Below are 21118 nucleotides of genomic sequence, written 5' to 3' on the forward strand. Positions count from 1 at the left end.
GTACAGTATAATGTATAATGGTAATGTAAAATATATAATGGTAATGGTAATGGTAAATGTAAAATAATGCTGACTTCTCGCCGTTTCACTTTTCTAAATATTTCTTTTAATCGATATGTACAAACTGTACATAGTTTGTACAGTATAATGTATAATGGTAATCTAAAATGTATAATGGTAATGGTAATGGTAAATGTAAAACCATGCTGACTTCTCGCCGTTTCACTTTTCTAAATATTTCTTTTAATCGATATGTACAAACTGTACATAGTTTGTACAGTATAATGTATAATGGTAATGTAAAATATATAATGGTAATGGTAATGGTAAATGTAAAACCATGCTGACTTCTCGCCGTTTCACTTTTCTAAATATTTCTTTTAATCGTTATGTACAAACTGTACATAGTTTGTACAGTATAATGTATAATGGTAATGTAAAATATATAATGGTAATGGTAATGGTAAATGTAAAACCATGCTGACTTCTCGCCGTTTCACTTTTCTAAATATTTCTTTTAATCGATATGTACAAACTGTACATAGTTTGTACAGTATAATGTATAATGGTAATGTAAAATATATAATGGTAATGGTAATGGTAAATGTAAAACCATGCTGACTTCTCGCCGTTTCACTTTTCTAAATATTTCTTTGAATCGATATGTACAAACTGTACATAGTTTGTACAGTATAATGTATAATGGTAATGTAAAATATATAATGGTAATGGTAATGGTAAATGTAAAACCATGCTGACTTCTCGCCGTTTCACTTTTCTAAATATTTCTTTTAATCGATATGTACAAACTGTACATAGTTTGTACAGTATAATGTATAATGGTAATGTAAAATATATAATGGTAATGGTAATGGTAAATGTAAAATAATGCTGACTTCTCGCCGTTTCACTTTTCTAAATATTTCTTTTAATCGATATGTACAAACTGTACATAGTTTGTACAGTATATTGTATAATGGTAATGTAAAATATATAATGGTAATGGTAATGGTAAATGTAAAATAATGCTGACTTCTCGCCGTTTCACTTTTCTAAATATTTCTTTTAATCGATATGTACAAACTGTACATAGTTTGTACAGTATAATGTATAATGATAATGTAAAATATATAATGGTAATGGTAATGGTAAATGTAAAATAATGCTGACTTCTCGCCGTTTCACTTTTCTAAATATTTCTTTTAATCGATATGTACAAACTGTACATAGTTTGTACAGTATATTGTATAATGGTAATGTAAAATATATAATGGTAATGGTAATGGTAAATGTAAAATAATGCTGACTTCTCGCCGTTTCACTTTTCTAAATATTTCTTTTAATCGATATGTACAAACTGTACATAGTTTGTACAGTATAATGTATAATGGTAATGTAAAATATATAATGGTAATGGTAATGGTAAATGTAAAACCATGCTGACTTTTCGCCGTTTCACTATTTCTTTTAACCAGCTCCAAAAACAAGAATTGACATAATTGTGCTGAGGATTATTACTATTATTAGTCACACTAAACGGGATGTCAGTGCTACTTCTGTGATGTGCTACGTCAATGTGCTCAGGATTATTACTAACGTAGTGACGTAGTAACGCACTGCACATAACGTCAGTGCTACTTCTGTGACATTTATCTCTCCATCAGCATGATGTACCAAACGTCTGCTGCAAGTAGGATAAAGTGAATGAGAAGAATGCATATATTTTTTTTTCGTATAAATTAGAAATTTTATACTCACAAATATGCGGCACCAGCCCATACTCTTTATATGGCACTCTATGGATACTCTTTACCCATAACAATATATGTATATTTTTCTTACAAATTAGAAATTTTATGTTCACAAATAAGTGGCACCAGCCCATACACTTTCCCTGGTACTCTTTACCCATAACAATATATGTATATTTTTTTTAAAAATTAGAAATTTTATGCCTATAAATAAACGGCACCAGCCCATACTCTTTACATGGCATTCTATGGGTACTCTTTACCCATAACAATATATGTATATTTTTCTTACAAATTAGAAATTTTGTGTTCACAAATAAGTGGCACCAGCCCATATACTTTACCTGGTACTCTATGGGTACTCTTTACCCATAACAATATATGTATATTTTTCTTACAAATTAAAAACTTTATGTTCACAAATAAGGGGCACCAGTCCATACTCTTTATCTGGCACTCTTTGGGTACACTTTACCCATTAAAATATATGTATATTTTTCTTACAAATTAGAAACTTTATGTTCACAAATAAGTGGCACCAGCCCATACACTTTCCGTGGTACTCTATGGGTACTCTTTGCCCATAAAAATATATGTATATTTTTCTTACAAATTAGAAACTTTATGTTCATAAATAAGTGGCACCAGCCCATACACTTTCCCTGGTACTCCATGGGTACTCTTTACCCATAACAATATATGTATATTTTTCTTACAAATTAAAAATTTTCATGTTCACAAATAAGGGGCACCAGTCCATACTCTTTATCTGGCACTCTTTGGGTACGCTTTACCCATTAAAATATATGTATATTTTTCTTACAAATTAGAAATTTTATGTTCACAAATAAGTGGCACCAGCCCATACACTTTCCCTGGTACTCTATGGACACTCTTTATCCATAACAATATATGTATATTTTTCTTACAAATTAGAAACTTTATGTTCACAAATAAGTGGCACCAGCCCGTACACTTTCCCTGGTACTCTATGGGTACTCTTTACCCATAAAAATATATGTATATTTTTCTTACAAATTAGAAACTTTATGTTCATAAATAAGTGGCACCAGCCCATACACTTTCCCTGGTACTCCATGGGTACTCTTTACCCATAACAATATATGTATATTTTTCTTACAAATTAGAAAATTTATGTTCACAAATAAGTGGCACCAGCCCATACACTTTCCCTGGTACTCTATGGGTACTCTTTACCCATAACAATATATGTATATTTTTCTTACAAATTAGAAAATTTATGTTCACAAATAAGTGGTACCAGCCCATACACTTTCCCTGGTACTCTATGGGTACTCTTTACCCATAACAATATATGTATATTTTTCTTACAAATTAGAAGCTTTATGCCTACAAATAAGCGGTACCAGCCCATACTCTTTACCTGGTACTCTCTAGGTACTTTTTACCCATAACAACATGTGTACATTTTTCTTACAAATTAGAAATTTTATGCTCACAAATAAGCGGCACCAGCCCATACTCTTTACCTGGTAGTCTATGGGTACTCTTTACCCATAACAACATTTGTATGTTTTTCTTACAAATTAGAAATTTTATGCTCACAAATAAGCGGCACCAGCCCATACTCTGTACCTATTGTTGTCAGTTTTAATATTCAGCACTAATAGACCGAGCTTTGCTTGGTGAAGGAAACTTTAGAAATAAAAAAAAATTGGGACCCCCTACCCCCTTCAAGAGATGTATACCTTCCATACCCTGATATAAACAAAGAAAACCCTTGCGTGATTGTTTAAGATTTCGTTTATTTTAACAAAGATACAAAGGGGAAGGTAATTTTCAAACTCTAGGTGTCAATTTTCCCATCCAATTGGCATTCCTGGTAAGTTTTAGGTTTCTACCACAATTGCTCCCAATGATCGTTCAGATTTTTTGGTCATTCTAAACCAAGCAATGCTCGACGATTGAGTTGATAATTCACACATTTTCTTTGAACACTTAAAATTAAAAATACTGTCGCTATTTCAAATGTAAGGAAAGTTTCCAGGTGGATTCTACAGAGCGGGATTTCAAATTTAGAGGGAAATTTGTCCACTGTGTGTTTATATTGAAAAACACCCTTTTTGTGTGATTTTTTTTTTTTTTTTTTTTAATGAAAAACAAACCCAGACTGCACTCTTTGGTATCATATGGCCCTGAAAGATTGTCTTAAAAAGTCAAATTTATGAAGACCAATTAAATATAAAAATTTATTTAGAAGTGAAACAATGATTAGCTCTTTCTGATGTCCATGCTTCCGGCATTTTTTTTTAAATTGTTCCATTCATTTTCAAATTGTAATTATAATAAAATGTATTTACTAATTGCCAGCTTTAAGGGGTCTCCCCCAGGCCACTCTGTGCATCCCCAGGTGGCGATAGTGGAACGCCCTACAAGATATATATATAGAAGGCATGGACCAAAGGTGGACGTATTCCCTGGGGGTCCATAATAAAAACTGGGGCAACCTCGCCCGGAACTACAAATACAGGTGGAGGAGGAAGAAGGCTGCTTAATTATATACTGAACAGGGCCCACCGTCGTGTCCACAAGTCTTGTGAGTTCCAAACCTTCTCCCAGTAAAGGGTTATTTTAGCTGCCCTGATTGGTTTAATCTTACATGATGGTCCAGGTTGTAGATCTGTTAATTATTCAGATGGTGGGGAAAAGGCTTCTTTTTCTTCCATCAAATTATCATTTATGAAACTTGAGAATTGTAGTGTTTTGGGTTTACCTCTAGATAAGTTTTTATATTGATATATCTTTTCATACAAAGCCTTTTTAAGATATTTGATTATTGAAGCAAGTCCAATTTCCAACACAGATCGTCTACTAAGCTTTAAACTTTTTGTTTTCTTTTTTAACGTTCTTGAATTATTGTAATCCCTTGTCAAAATATAAAAAAATAAACAATTACCAGTTTTTTGCTCTTTTGATTAAAAATTAGCGTGGGAGGGGGCCTAGGTGCCCTCCAATGTTTTTGGTAATTTAAAAAGAGCACTATAACTTTTCATTTCCGTTAGAATGAGCCCTCTCGCAAGATTTTAGGACCACTGGGTCGATACGATCACCCCTGGGGAAAAAACAAAAAAAACAACAAAAAAACAAACAAACAAATAAACACGCATCCGTGATCTGCCTTCTGGCAAAAAAAAAATACAAAATTGCACATTTTTGTAGATATGAGCTTGAAACTTCTACAATAGGGTTCTCTGATACGCTGAATCTTTCGTTAAGATTCTATGACTTTTAGGGGTTGTTTCCCCCTATTTTCTAAAATAAGGCAGATTTTCTCAGGCTCGTAACTTTTGATAAGTAAGATTAAACTTGATGAAATCAGCATTAAAATGCAATTCTTTTGATGTAGCTATTGGTATCAAAATTCCCTTTTTTAGATTTTTGGTTACTATTGAGCCAGGTCGCTCCTTACTACAGTTCGTTACCACGAACTGTTTGAAAAAACAAGCAATATTGCATCACGGCAGCATTAGTGCAATTACCAGCTAACGATTAATAAATAAACCCGGTTCTCACTGGGACATACGCGTTACATTTTATTGCTCTTTTTCAGGACGATGGGCTTAAAATTTCTTTTTGAAATTTTTTGGACCATAAAAAATTACAGGCTTAATTTAAAATTTGTTTGTGATACTGATGTTTTGTGGCACGAATGCCATAGATAGTCCCTTTGCTATGGTTTTCAAAGATGAAATGCTCTAAAGGTGAGGGGCTTTAGACCATAAAAATAGAGACTATCTAAAAGTTTCCATTGGCTGCCATTTTAACACTCTTTTGGCGAGAACTGATATTTGTGACATAAAATTACAGAAAACACAACTTGGTTGTGGTAGAAATTATTTTCTTGCTTATTATGGACATTAAGTTTTGTGATTTCCTTTCGAATGATACCTTTTTAAAGATTCTGTGACCAGTGGTTTGGTATGGTTACTCTTGGAATAAAAAAAAAATCGCAACGGAGACATATCAGTGTTTTCCATGAGAAAAAAGAAACTTTCTTGTTATTCAAGACATATTTCTCTTACAAAGAGCTTACAGCCATGATGATTCCAGTAGAAGATTTTCAATTTTGATCTTACGCCATTTTTGCGGGGTCTCTTGTTCTTTTTTAGATTCCCTTAAATACGCTTTCGCAATAAAGTTTTACTTTTAAGACAAATCGAAAAAGTAGCTAGCATTCCTGCATTAGATTTTTAAAGCAAGTTTTTGCATTAGACAATTTTGACCTAAATACTTTTTAAAACTTTCCATTATTTTTGGCAGTCGTTAGCTCTTTATTAGGTTGCAGCTCTTCTTGAAACCATGATAGTTAAAACATAGCAAATTATTTCGTAATCAGTAAATTGCATATGCTACTGTTGGAGTTAGATTTTTTATAGGGAGGGGATTCCGGGATGGAAAAGAAAAACTTATTTTTGAATATTCTCTTAATTTTCAGTTTGAATTTAATGTTTGGTAAGTGTTTTGCTACTTTTGGCCTTTTTTTTTCATTTTATTGAAAAAAGGAAATATAAATCTGTTAAAAGATACAGCTGAATCTCAGCTATCAATTGCTATTAGAATTTTATTCTCAAATTAAAATTATAATCAAAAAAATAATAACATACCAAAAACATGAAAAAAGAACATGTCTTACAAATGGCAAGTTAAAATTCATAAAGACTTAGATTATATTTTTTTATTTTAGATCATCTAGCTTGATTGATTAAATTAATTATACGTATAAATGTACATATATACATATAATTCACCTAAATATAGATTATACAGACGATTTGAGTGTCCTAGATAGAAATGCTAGTATAATGAAGGCATTTTCGGAGTTCTTTTTTTTTGAGTGGTTGAAAAAGAAATACTCTCAATATTACCAGGCAGCGTAATTTAGAGTAGGGGACGCTAAGAAACGAGAAAATTAGACAAGTGGATTGCTTCGCTTATCACGGCAGCATTATTAACAAGAGCCACGGAAGCAGTGAAGAGGTGGGTGGGTTCACTTACCTAGGTAACATTGTGACTAAGAATGACGGAAATAGAGAAGATGTTAAAAGCAGAGTTAGGAAGGTAAAAGTTTTGTCTACGCAGCAGAAGAAAGTTTGGAAGAATACAAAGCTAATAGTCTAGTATGACTCTGAAAGTGGGTGCTTTGAAATTTGAGGGAGATCAGGATAGAATTTTTGTAGCGGAATATTCTGGATGATTTCTAAATCTGTACTCTTCAGTTTCTATGTTCTTTTTCGGAGAAGACGCTCGATACTTATCAGGCAACTTGATTGTTTTTTGCCTGATCCAGCATTTTGTGAGGTGTTTGACATACCAAAGACTTCTTTCACTAGCTCCAGCAGTTATGCAGTAAACTGCTTCCAGTTTCTTTTTACACAGTATTCGGGAAGTACCTCGGCATTTTCTCCATCATTCAGGGTAGACATAGCGTCCGATTTGTTTTACAAGACATATTAAATTAACATATTAAATTGAAAACTGTTGATTTGTTTGGCTCATGTTTATGTACAACGTATAATTCTTAACGAGTAAATGAAGCTCAGATTGTTGCTTACAGGTGGAGTTAGTTCGGACATCTACACTGAAAAGAATAAGGATAGTGTCTAAACCAATCCCATCAACTATTTTGCAATTACTTTTTCATCCTTTTCGAATTCTTATTCTGAAGGGTACTTTTTCCAGTTTTTCTTTATTTTTTTACCTATTTCTGACACACAAAAAAAACCACCTGCTCGTTGCCAAGAGTATAAGGAGATAATTAAACTGCAACAAGGCCTTCCCCGAGACTGGTAAAATATCAAGAAAGTCGCTGAGGTGGATACGAACAAAACAGGAACGTTGGGAAAAATTGAAGGGAACTGTGGTATAAAAAAATGTACACTCCTAGGTAAATTTAATTCTCAATGGCCTCAACAGAAGAAGCATCTATCAACTTTCAAAATGAAATTGATTCAACCTCTATTGGCTTTGTCACAAAAGCAAATTATAATAGACAAATTTATGACAGTGAGCACAAGAAGCAACTTCCTAACGTATTTGATTAATAACCGAAAACTGATCACCGAAGAAGTGCAAATTTTTGCTGCTCCGTGTAAAATGTCTGGGTAAAATAAAAAATAACAGACTCTTATTTTACATATTATCACTAATATAATCTTGATATATACCGTAGGCGCCTAGGTTGTACAGACAAACTTCTGTTTTAAATTCTTCGCTACGATTCACAAAGGTTGCTCATTACTTACTATTGGCTACCATAAAATTTTGGATACAAAGTGGATCTGCAAAAACGTTCACTAAGATTATCTGGCCATCTATCCTGAAGACAAAGGGGAGCCCTATTCTTAATGGATTAACAACATAAAAGCTAAACAAGAGCGGAATGGAAAGGGAACCGTGGGAATGCATTGCTTTTAGAAATCAAAATTTTGAAATTCGAATCTTTTAAGAAATTTTCCTTTTAATCTTATTTTTGAAGCTGGCTTTTACGCCTTTATAAATAACCTTAAAATAAAATCCCAGTTCAACTACAGAACATACTCATTATCACAAGAATTAACGATGTAGAAAAAGATATATAAAGCATTGACAAGGCTGGCAAAACCGTGTGGTGGCTCATGTAATTGATTTCTGCTTGGAAATATAAGGCTTAAGGCTTGAGCACAACTGCTGGAGGGCCTGGAATTTCAAAGAGATTAAGCAATAGAGTCTCAAAATAGTTAAATAAGAACAGAAAGAAGGATAAAATGCTCAAACTTCAACATACATTTACTTCATGAATCTCTAATGTTCAAAAAATATATTGTCAAGTAAAAGGGCTTTCAATTCCAGACTATATAATGGGCTTGTAAATTTATTTTACGGGACTTAAACTATTTTATTTCAAAATAAAGACAGTAGGAACAGCTTTAAACCTTCACAGATAGGATAAATCTATGTTATGGCAAAAAGCCAGCTTTACAGAAAATTCACTTTATCAGCTTTTTGGTGACTCTAGTCACTCACTCCGCTTGTTATGGTATGCAGTTTTAGTCTTTTACTCTCCACATCATAACCTGATGCCCCTTCAGCAGAAGCTTAAACCTTTTGCCATTAAGTGATTCAAAATAATTTCATGCCCGATTTTTTTTTATTTCATTTCAGTAAGTTTTTCTTTTAGAATCTATGTAGTCTATAGCCATTCTAAGAGTATGACTACAATTCTGCTAAATTCTATTTTTTCTAGCTATATTTGTCTACCTTTTTGTTGAGTAGACATATATAAGATTTAACATATGCACAAATGAGACTTTAAACATTTCTTTATTGTTTTTCAGTGCCCCTCTAGCGGCAAAAAAAGAAAAAAAAAGACACATTACTCCTGCACAAATGAAAAAGTTATTTTCCTTTTTGCTCAAGAGGCTGTTGCACTGCAAATCTCAGTTTAATCCAACATCCTTTCGAGGGATCTCAGGCTGTTTTTCATGATTAACATGAATTTGCTTAGGCACTCAACTTTTACTAATAATATTACCCAAAATAACAATTACTATTCCCGAATAAGCTTCAAACGGCAATTCCTCCTCGTTTGAAAGTTTTCTTTAAAACATGCTTTAAATTTTCTGTTAATAGGGATTGAAGTTCGTTCTTTACTAGGTTGCCTCAGAAGCTGCAAACATGATAGAGAAAATGATCTTGCTCTGATAAGTCATTAGAAACCATATTTTTTGAATTAGGAAAAGATTTAGCTGGAAATTTTCAGTCCTATTATAAATAATCTATTTCTTGAAGATAACAAAAAAGAAGAAAAAGGTGCCAGCAATCCCCACCCAAGAATAATAGATTATTCTGTAAAATAAATTCCAGAACAAATAGTGTTATCGTCAGAAATTTTTGATGTTTTATGCAATTAATTTTGATAGTTTTAATTCATTAAAAAAATTAATGCCGAAGTCAAAGTCAAGTCTACCGTGTTTACAACCAAAATTTATGAAAAAAAAACAAAAATACGTAACAAGGCGAACGATGATTGTTTATTAAATCAGCACAGTATATAAAATCAACAGATGTACGTTACAAGGCAAGTGATGATGTGAGACATCAAAAGAATTTGAGCTCGTATTTGAAGTGCAAAATTATACATCTGCATTCCCTGTCATATATTTGAATTTGTTCAAAAATCCAGCCAATATTTTGTAGTTAATGTAAATAAAATTTATCGCATTTTCTGGGGCAGTGTGAAGGATTAAGAGTCTGGAGAAAGGAAATTTTTGAAGTGGATGAGGAGGATGAGCCTTGGGTTGAAAAATCACTGGAAAATAAGTCTTTTATTAATAGTAAGAATCTGACACAGTTTATTCGTGTAAGGTAAAGGTAAAAGATACGGCATTAGACTTTACAGTCCGTACCGGCGGTGCTGATCTACGTTTCTTGGCCCTTCAAACAGGAAGTGCAATGGGGGGCTGGGGGCCAGCCATCCTGTGCTTTCGCACACCCTTCCAGTTTACCTGCCCCAGATTTCTCCAGGTACCCATTTAGAGCTGGGTCGACTCTGGCTAAGCTTACAGAGTCACGCCACTGACCCCCGTCCCAAACTGAAGAATCGGGTGCACCGGGATTCGAACCTGCGTCCTCTCAGACAAGGGATCCCGAATCCAGCGCACCAACCCACTCGGCCAGGACGGCAGTTTATTCGTGTGGGTAAGGGTGTTATATGATGGCTTTGTTGTTTTTTTTTGCGTGCGTTAGATTTAAGGAAAGTTTTCTAATGCAGTTTAAGGTGGCAAAGTTCATTCTATTTCACAAAGGTGGTCACAAGTCAGATATAGAAAACTGGAGACCCATATCAATCCTACCTATTTTTTCAAAGATACTGGAGAGAGTGGTAGATAAACGGCTGTATAATTTCCTTCAGATGGATAGGCTTTTGACTCAGACAAAATTTGAGTTTCGCATGGGTCATTCCACGACGCACACCTTACAACACCTGATTCAAAAATCTAATGTGCATTAAACTAAGGTAACGTACCTGTGTTTATTTTCATTGACATTAGAAAAGCTGTTGACATGGTTGACTACCAAGTATTGCTTCATCGAATGAGAAGTCTTGGAATAAATGGAGTTTACCCAAGAGGGTTTGACAGCTGTCTTTACGGTAGGTCCCTTAAAGTCGTTTTAAATAATGTAGTCTCATCGTCTTTTCTTTTGAATTGTGGTGTACCTCAGGGCTCTGTGCTAGGCCCTTTACTTTATCTAGTTTACGTGGATATGATGCGCTTTTATCTACAAGAATGTATGTATTACTTCTTTTGCGGATGACACCGTGCTAACAGTATTTACAAAATCAGATGGTGATTTAGTAGTAAAAGCTAATGATGCTCTCAAAAGATTGGAGGTGTTTAAAAGTTTAAGTTTGCTGTTCGTGAATGCAAAGAAAAAGTTATTACTGACATTCTGTAGAGTGGGTGATTCTGTTGATGTAATTAGTGAAGTTCTATTGGATGAAAGCCTGCTGTACAAGTTAAATCACTGCCGTACGTTGGCTTCCATATTGATTCTAATCTTTCGTAGAAGCATCATAGCGACATTATTTCCGCAAAAATTGCACGAGTTGGCATTCTCAGAAGAAAGAAGCATACGTTGTCGAAACTTGCTCTTCGCACTATATGTTTTGAATTAATCTACCCGTATATATGTATACGGGTACATATGCATGTTTAGTTTGGAGCAGCAATGTTTATGTTAATTAAAAGCTTGTGCAAATTTTACAGAACAAAGTAGCAAGAATAATTGAGAAGCATGTAAAATTTTTTAAAGACACCAGTGCATGCTTTAATTCTTAGAGTCTGCTCAATGTTGAACAGATGAGGGACTATCAGGCGGTGATGCTTGTGCTTAATTATGTGCACAATCTAGCCTCAGAAACTAATAGTGAGTGTTACCGTTTTAGAAGTTCTGTTCATAAGCATGATAGAAGAAGATGTAATAAATTGGTTCTAGATATTGAAAATAGTGCAATAGCTTGTTTTACTTTGAAGTATCTTACCCCTTTTGTATAGAATTCACTTCCTCTGAGTGTTAGGGTTGCTGAGCACCTCCCACAGTTTAAAAAAAAGACTAAGAGAGTATTTGTTGTGGAATTAGTTTTTTATTTTTTTTATTTTGAGCGATTGGAGTGAGCTATAGGGCAGGAGGGAGGAGCAAGTTGAAGGGGTTGGGATGGATAGAGTTGTATTTGGATGGTGGTTGTTACCCTGGCGGTGTTTGAGAGAGGGTGGTGTCTTTAAACTTTTTTCATTATTATTTTAATTAGTGTAGGATGCTTCTAGGAGCATTTATATGTTTTTTTTATTGTTATTATTAATTTAAGATGCCTTTATGAATGTGTATTTAGTTAATCACTACGCATTAGCGAAATTTAAATTTTTCCCTAGCGTAGTGATTTATACCTGTAATAGTTTATATTTTTGTTCATTATGTTAATAAAAGTGAAAAGTCAACATTTTCTTTGAATGGTTGTCTGTATTTTAATTGCTTTGATGAAAGTTGATATTGAATCCTTTAGTTGTATTTGTACGTTTTTTTGGGGGCCATGGCCCTGAGGTTTTTTGTTTAAAATATACTGTTCTATACCATATTACAAACTGCGAAAAATAAAGTTCAGTCCTTCTTTCTAGGGCTATATGAATCAAAAGGTTTATAAGTTTAGGATGCGTTTTATAGATGAATGATTACAAATTGCTAGAGACTCTACTTTTTGGCCAAACGAAAAGCAGATTTTCGCAAATGGGATGGAAAAGGGTCATAAAAATGAATATAGAGAGAACTAGGCTTCATGGCAGGGAGTAAAGAATAAAACTTTTAATAGATGAGCCCTTATACATCTCTTCACAATGTTTCAGTGCCCCAGTAGAGGTGAGTAAAAAAAAACACACAGATTGAAAAATTAGTTTTCAAATAAGCCACTAAGAACCTCTCTGTGAATTTCTCTGCCTCACTAGTGGCGAAAAAAAAATAAAAAAGAAGAAACATCACTGCATTATATGCAAATAAGTAATTTTCCTTCTTGCTCAAGAAGGGGGACTGTATTTCTACAATTTGAGTTTTTCAGCTATGGTGATTCCACCATAGTGTAGTTTTCGTTTCGATCCACCGCAGTTTTGATGAAACCTCAGCACAATAAAGCTAGAAACCTCATTCAGGAAACTATTCGTTCAGGAGTTATCCCATTACTTAATCTCAAGTCACTGTATATGTTGTTGTGTGCATGTTTTACTTTTTCTCAGCTTCATGGTGACCTTCTCTGGCCCCTAGGTGTTCCACCGTCTTTTACCTCTGATCAGAATAATTATAATCTTCGCGATACAAAAATCATAATCAAGTTCCTTTTACTTCTTGTGTAAGGTCAGATTTTAATCCCTTAGTTGCAAGTCATTTTGTATGGAATAAGTTTCCTGAGTCAGCTTGAAGGTGCTATTCATTTGGATTGTTCGAAAGAAATTGTTAAAAATTCTTTGGCTTTTTGTTACAAAAGCCAAAGAATTGCAAAATTTTTTTAAAGAAATTGATGAAAATTCCTATGTTATTTTATCTATTAATTTTTTTAATATTTATTATTATTTTATTGGAGTCTACTTAATCTACTTAGTTAGTTTAGTCTATTCAATCTATTTAGTTTTTTTCTATAGTTTTAATTTTATTTATGTTTTCTTTTCCTCTTTTTTTTTCTCTGTGACTATTCAATTTTTCCGTGACTATTTCAATTTTTCTGTCTTTTTCTTTTGTCTGAGCAAGTGACACGTTTGTCTTTTACAGGCCAATGAGCCTTTGGGAGAATAGTAAATTGTAATATTGTATGTGTATTTTATGATGAATAAATCTAATCTTATGAAGTTTCAAGCTAATTTTTCAAAATTTAAATATATTCCTTCTCGGAATCAACTTTTACTTTTAAGATTAACCGAAGCATTAGATACCATTTCTGAATTAGTTTCATATGGGATTTTTCCTAACTTGACAGAAATTTTTGCTTTTTCCAGAACATATCTTAAATTCCTTTCTTTTTTAATACACTTCATTTTCTTTTAATATGAATCCTTCAATTAATATTTGTACCTGAATTACTGACACTTCTACGACGTTGATTGATAATATTTTTGTAGATTTTAATTATAAAGGGTTGTGTGTTATCCCTAATGATGTTTTTGACCATTTTGGAATAATGACGGTTTTCGAAATTAATGGATTTACGCGTAGGTCTCCAAAAATTCATAATGAGCGATTTTATATAAGTAAGACTTCTTTGTTTACAAAAAAAAGGCTGGAGAATTTTGATTGGTCATTTTCTGCAAAGTCAGACCAATGATATCAGATCAGTAGTCAGAGAGACCAATGATCAGTGGGCACGGGTTCAATCCCAGTTGTGACCAGTTATTTAGTTTGGGACGGGGGTCAGTGGCGTGACTCTGTAAGCTCAGCCAGAGTTGAACCAGCCCTAAATGGGTACCTAGAGAAATCTGGGGAAGGTAAGTAGGAAGGGTGTGTGAAAGCAAAGGATGCTTGGCCCCCAGTCCCTCATTGCACTTTCTGGCTGAAGGGCCAAGAAACGGAGATTAGCACCGCCGGTTTGGACCTTAAGGGTATAGTACAGTCTTTACTACTACTACTGATATCAGAAAATAAGTAACCTTTTGAAGGAAGAGTTTCCGAAGAAAAAAGATAGTTCTAGATAGAAGAAATAAACCAAGGAAATAATGGATAACACCAAGTTAAGTAAGTTCAATTAATCGAAGACATTGCCTTTATAAATTGAATGTGATAAGTCCTAGTGAGTGTGATAGTAGAGTGTATAAGAATTTTGAAAGAATTTTTGGAAAGGATTTTTTGCTTTTTTCAAAACATATCTTCAATTTCTTTCTTTATTTAATACACTTCATTTTCTTTTAATTATAAAAGGTTGTGTTTTATCCCTAATGATGTTTTTGACCATTGTGGAATAATGACGGTTTTCGAAGTTAATGGATTTACGCGTAGGTCTCCAAAAATTCGTAATGAGCAATTTTATATGAGTAAGACATATATTAGTAAGACTTAGTTAAAAAAAAAGGCTGGAGAATTTTGATTTGTAATTTTTCTGCAAAGTCAGATTAATGATATCAGAAAATAAGTAACCTTTTGTAGGAAAAGTGTCTGAAGAAAAAACATAGTTCTAGAAAGAAGAAATAAACCAAGGAAATAATGGATAACGCCAAGTTTAGTTAATTCAATTAATCGAAGACATTGCCACTATAAGTTGAGTGTGGTAGGTGGTAGTGAGTGTGATAGTAGATTGTATAAGAATTATAATACTGCTCTAAATAAATTCCTGAGGAAGGCTAAAAACGGAATATTATTTAAAGGAATAAGAGAATTGTCAAGGTAATATAGCAAAAATGTGGCTGACAATTAAGTAAATCATTGAAATTGATGCTAGTAAGTTACCATATTTAAATCAGCCTGATGACCTCGGTCAATTTGCAGAATGAATGACTTCCCATTTTTCTAATATAGGTTGCAAAAAAAAATTCGATTGAAGTCTGTACTGAGGATGGAACTTTTGAACAGTTCCTGGGCCCTTCAAGTAATATGAGCATTTGGCTTACGACAGTGACTGATGAAGAAGTAATTGATATAGTTAATCAAATTGTTGTTCGTTTTTGTTATATAAATTTCCTATGGCCCACGGGATCTTTCTGGAATAAATTATTATTATTATTATTATTGTTTTCAATGAAGAGCATTGCTGCATGATCTTTGAGGATATTGAAATCAATTTTGCAATTTTTTTGCAAAATATGGTTGTTTTAAAGAAGGGTTATTTCCGAGCGTCTTTAAAAGAGCAAAAAATTGTTAAATTTCAAGAGGGAGAGCCAAAATATTTTAATGGCATCTACCGATTTCACTCTCTTTTTTTTATTTTTTTTTTATTTTCTCTCATTTTACTCCACTATCCTCACACTGTTTTGTGCAGTGGATTAGAAATAATTTATTATTATTATTACTACTTTCAATTTTTTCAAGAATGATGGAGAAATTAATATTTGGGAGAGTGGATAGTTTTTAAGAATCAGTTTGGTTTCCATAGAAATTATTCTACAGGGGATGCTATCCTGTTCCTGACTACAATAGTAAATGATAGCTTTGATAATAAAATTAAAGGTGGTTTAATACTTCTAGATATATTAAAGGTGTTTGATACTTTTGACCATTTAATCTTATTGAAAAGATCAGAAAATGGAGGCATTCGCGAGAATGGGCCGCAACTTTTTGCTTCTTATCTTAAAAATTTGAGTCTTTTTTTTTGAAAGTGAAGGATCATCAGTTGAACATAAGGTAAGATGTGGAGTCCCACAAGGGTCCCCCTTGGGACTGCTATTGTTTTGAATATATGCAAATGACCTATACTTAGCCCTTGGTGAGTTGTATATTAAAGTTGGGATGAGCCAAAGATAACTGAACCCTAAATGGGGCTTTAATTCTGTTTGTGGATGATACATGTCTTGCGGTAGCAGCAAGAAGGGAAAGTGAATTACTAACTATGACAAGAGACAATATGTCAAGGATAGAAAGGGAGATTAAGGTTAGTCACCTGGAGCTGAATTATAAGAAATCTCATTGGGGTATTTATGTAGGTCACCAAATTGTTATCCTTCGGTAAGGAATTAAATGTCGAATTTTATGGTATTGAGAGTGTACTGTCTGTGAAATATCTTGGTGTAATACTAGATGACACTGTCCTTAGTTTCTTAGTTTCTCACAAGTACATACCCTGTATATCATCCAGAATTTCTCAGAATGTAGGGATTGCGAGAAAGCTGGTAGTTTTTTCCAGTTATTATGCTTAGACTGATATGTTTTTCCATTGTCCACCCTTGTTTGATTTTGTTGATCGGAAATTTTAAGTGAGATGCGAAGAAAAACAATATCTAAAGACCTTTTAAACAGAAACCCCTGTTGATTTCTAAAGTCTGTTAGCTTAAGTTGGACAAAGATCTTTTTATAATGTTTATTGTGTGATTAGAGTGGCTAATGTGTGGTTGGGGTTTATTGAGTTGGAGGATAAGCATGCGCAGCAGTATAGACCTCTGGTGGCGTAGTGGTGCATGAGTTATTAGTAAAGAAACACTCAAACCTCCCATAAAGAAACGCTCTAAAATTACACAGGGATAAACACAGGCAAATGTAAAAATGTCAAAGGAAATAGGTTAGTCTGGAACCACAAAGACCAAAAAGTGATATGTAACCCTTCTAAACAAGGTAAGAAAACAAAGTGAAAAAATATGTCTGAGGGCGTGAGTATAATAATGCAGAACAATTACAAATTTATCAGATATGGTAACAAGCAGTATGAAAATATGATAAAACTACATTTGAGCAATTTTTCACTCATCACTCGCTCATTTTTTACTCATCACTCTTCACGCAGCCAAACGCTTTTCCAACCCTTTGTATTTTAGCCACTACTTCTTCTTGCATTAAATTAAAACACATAGCAATTAAGGCCATGCCAATTATTAAATATGTTGAGCAAAAGATTAAGCTTGGCTCCACCCCGTCAGAGGCACTGAATGAGTCACCCGGTACAATATCACCAAAACCAATAGTACTTAAAGATATAAAACAGAAATAACAACTATCTAGTAGGTCCCAGTCCTCCCAGTTCATGAACAGCAGTGCACCCCCATAGACATACCCGACGATGATGCTCACGGAGATGGTTAAAGGGACGGTTACTGCTAAAGGGTCTCCTTGATCTGTATCACTACCTAGACTACCACTAGGGGAGCGTTTTTTCTTTCCTCCACATAAGCATATTTTAACATAGGTCCAGCGGAAAGAGGTTGCTAGTATATCACCAATATTTGAAACGTACAATAGAAATATGGGCATGCCAATCATTGCGTAAAATATCGTCATGATTTTGCCAACAATGGTAACTGGTGCAATATTTCCATAGCCTGAAAAAGAGAGAATATTATATGAAGTGAGAATACCATTTCGGATAAAGTAAAAAATTATATTAAAACATGAAACAAGCAGATACTATATTGAATAATACCTTGAATAATATATTTAAATAATTCATTGAACAAATACCCTATAAGTAACATTCGTAAGAAAACCTTTAGTGGTTGACGAATAAAAAAATAATACCACTGATTAAAAATATCAAAAGGTATTTTAGAAAATAGAATAATCAGTTATCTTTTGAATAAAATTATAAAAACAAATTAAAAAGAATAAAACCTAACTAAAGTTAAAAATTTCCCTTACCTCAAAAATCAAAATTCAAAAAAATTGTTTAAAATATTCCAATTTCGTTATAATTATTTACATCATGTTTATAAATTTCGTAGAAGTTTAAACTTAAGAGTTCGTGGATTTACTGGTAAAGAAAATTTCCTAGCGTAAAATTCATGACAAAAAAAAGTTTTCTTCTTTCTAAACAAGTAAAACAACATGCCATTTTTACCCTCCCTTTTTTCTCTCTCACTCTCTTTCTCTGTATTTGATTCATTGCTCTGCTATTTCTCCCTCAAATGCCATACACACTCTCAACCTCTAGAATTTGCATATATATTTTTTTTATCAAGTGGATATGTCTACAAAGTTCACGTTCAAATATTAATCTCAATTGTTATACTTGAACCTCGCCTTTACAATTCACTCTTTTACTGTTTATGGACAAATGAATTGTCTATGAAGCCCTCATTCCAGTGTAAATCCTCTTGTTTATTATTCTAGAAGTAATCCCTGTGTTAATCACACCACGTGAGGTATATCAGAAGCTTAGCAGTTCCAGGAATGAGAAATCCTAAGACTATGGTTTAAGAAGATTTCCCAGACTTTACGAGGCGATTCTACAAGCCTCAAGAGGAATTCTTTTGCAACAGAGATCTTTGGATTAGCTGGACTTAAACTTCAGTTATTACACTGCATTTATTTTTGTTTCAACTTTAAATAAATTAAACACAAATGATAAAAAAAAGTTTTCTAAAAACAAAGAGCCACAGAAAGCCTTCATAAAACAGAAGTGAAAGTTTATATAAGGGTGGGGATACACATCTCTTACTCTTTACGCTAGAGTTTTATCGGGTTTAGCTGAAAACATTTCTGAGTAAAACAAACGTAGTTGGCGAGTAATTGCATTTTTTTTTTAGTAATTACCTTTCGAAGCATTCGAACTGAAATTTCTTTTCATCTAATGCGAGTGTATATCAATGTTCCTAACCGTTTGTGCTTTAAAAATATTTTTTATTCGATTCCCATGGGTGTTGTGCTGGAGTATTCGTTATTGAAGTATCTGTGAACAATTTTAATCTTAGAGTGAGAAGTAAGAGAGTTAGGAGGAGGGGGATCCATCATACGTACAAAGAATACTATCTGTTGGTTTTAGGTTTTAACACCACTCTCTACCTTCACTTGAAAAACTTGTGATTTCAACTGAGTTTCTGAACATTTATAATACCATATCCGGTATTAAACCAAACATAACTAGAGCTATTTCCATCTCAACCCCAATACTTTACATCATTAAATAAAATAAAGAGCTTCTTAAATTGAAAGTTTTTTTTTAACTGAAAGTAGCAACATAAAACTTATTCACTGTGTCTGGGCCTACTATTCTTTTTCTTGTATTTTTATGTACTCCGTCGCTTTTTTTGCTTTTGACAGGTAATAAAATAATAATATTATTTTATCCACCTGTGCAATACTGTCAGGAGCGACATTAAACTTAAAAGAACAGAATTTACTTCGCATATGAAAGGGGCTGGTCCCTCCTCAACGCTCCGCTCTTTACGCTAAAGTTTGACACTTTCTCTCAACTCTACTTTTTAAAACAGTAAAAAACTTTAGCGTAAAGAGTGGGGCGTTGAGGAGGGACCAGCCCCTTTCATATACGAAGTAATTTCTGTTCGTTTTAAGTTTTAATGTCGCTCCTTACTTTCAGTTAAAAAAACTTGTTTTTTTATTTAATTTCTGAACGTTTTTGAATTAATGCATGTTTTGATTTTTGCTCTCCGCAGATGAATAATTAGAACAAAATTTGTATATTTTTTTTTTTTGGCTATATAGCTTTCTCATAGTTTTGATACAACGACTTTGGGAAAAAAGGAGCGGTGGAGGAGGTCTAGTCCCCCCCCCCCCAGTTTTTTGGTTACTTAAAAAGGCAACTAGAACATTTAATTTTTCACAAAAGTTTTTATTAATAAAAGATAATACGTAACTTACGAATTAGCTTACTTAACGAACTTTTATATTCGTATGTTTTTATTACGTATATGAGGGGGGTTTACCCCCTCAGAAGTACCTCGGTCTTTACAACAAAGCTTAAGTTTTGTCACAGTTCCTTAAGAATGACCCCTGAATCACAAAGGTCGTAGAATAAATAGTTGAAATTACTAAAAATATTTTAGCGTAAAGAGTGAGGTATTGAGGAGGGGACGAATCTCCTCATATGCGCAAAAAGTAATTTTTGTTAGTTTTAATGCTGCTCCTTACTTTCAGATGAAAAACTTTTTCATATTTATTTTTTTATTGTTTTTTTTTTAAATGCTAGAAAATCCTGCACTCCCTTAATGGAAATTTTCTTCCCCTATGACAAATTACTCCATGGAATGTTCCCCCAACATATCCCCCTCTTCTCGACAACTTCCCCCAACCAAAAAATCCCTCTGAAAACGTCTGTACACTTCCCAATAACCATTACTATACGTAAGCACAGGTCACAGTTAGTAACTTGTAGCCCCTCCCACGGGGACTGTGGGAGAATCTCAGAATTTTGATCCGATGACTTTGGGAAAATGATTAGCTTGGGAGGGGGCCTAGGTGTCCTCCAATTTTTTTGGTCACTTAAAAAGGGCACTAGAACTTTTTATTTCCGTTAGAATGAGCCCTCTTGCAACATTCTAGGGCCACTAGGTCGATACGATCACCCCTGGGGAAAAAAAAACAAAAGACAAACAAACAAATAAACGAGCATCCGTAATCTTCCTTCTGACAAAAAATACAAAATTCCACATTTTTGTAGATAGGAGCTTGAAACTTCTAAAGTATGGTTTTCTGATACGGTAAATCTGATGGTGCGATTTTCGTTAAGATTCTATGACTTTTAGAGGGTGCTTCCCCCTATTTTCTAAAGCAAGGCAAATTTTCTCAGGCTCGTAACTTTTGATGGGTAAGACTAAACTTGATTAAACTTATATGTTTGAAATCAGCATTAAAATGCGATTCGTTTGATGTAGCTATTGCTAACAAAATTCAATTTTTTAGAATTTTGGTAACTATTGAGCCGAGTCGCTCCTTACGTT

The 21118-nt window shown here is 33.5% G+C and overlaps 1 protein-coding gene and 1 long non-coding RNA gene across 3 annotated transcripts in view; both read right to left on the reverse strand.

Annotated features, from left to right (window-relative positions):
* Positions 1 to 21118, reverse strand: part of LOC136034082 (two pore potassium channel protein sup-9-like) — a 212877-nt gene that overhangs the window by 126039 nt on the left and 65720 nt on the right. The window lies entirely within an intron of this gene.
* LOC136034080 (uncharacterized) overlaps positions 17090 to 21118 on the reverse strand; it is a 30663-nt gene continuing 26634 nt past the window's right edge. Inside the window, exon 2 of the long non-coding RNA XR_010619111.1 lies at positions 17090 to 17764. This is a non-coding gene — a long non-coding RNA (uncharacterized LOC136034080). The remainder of the gene's footprint in view (positions 17765 to 21118) is intronic.

Source organism: Artemia franciscana, chromosome 12 (assembly GCF_032884065.1).
Source record: "Artemia franciscana chromosome 12, ASM3288406v1, whole genome shotgun sequence".
Lineage (NCBI taxonomy): Eukaryota > Metazoa > Arthropoda > Branchiopoda > Anostraca > Artemiidae > Artemia > Artemia franciscana.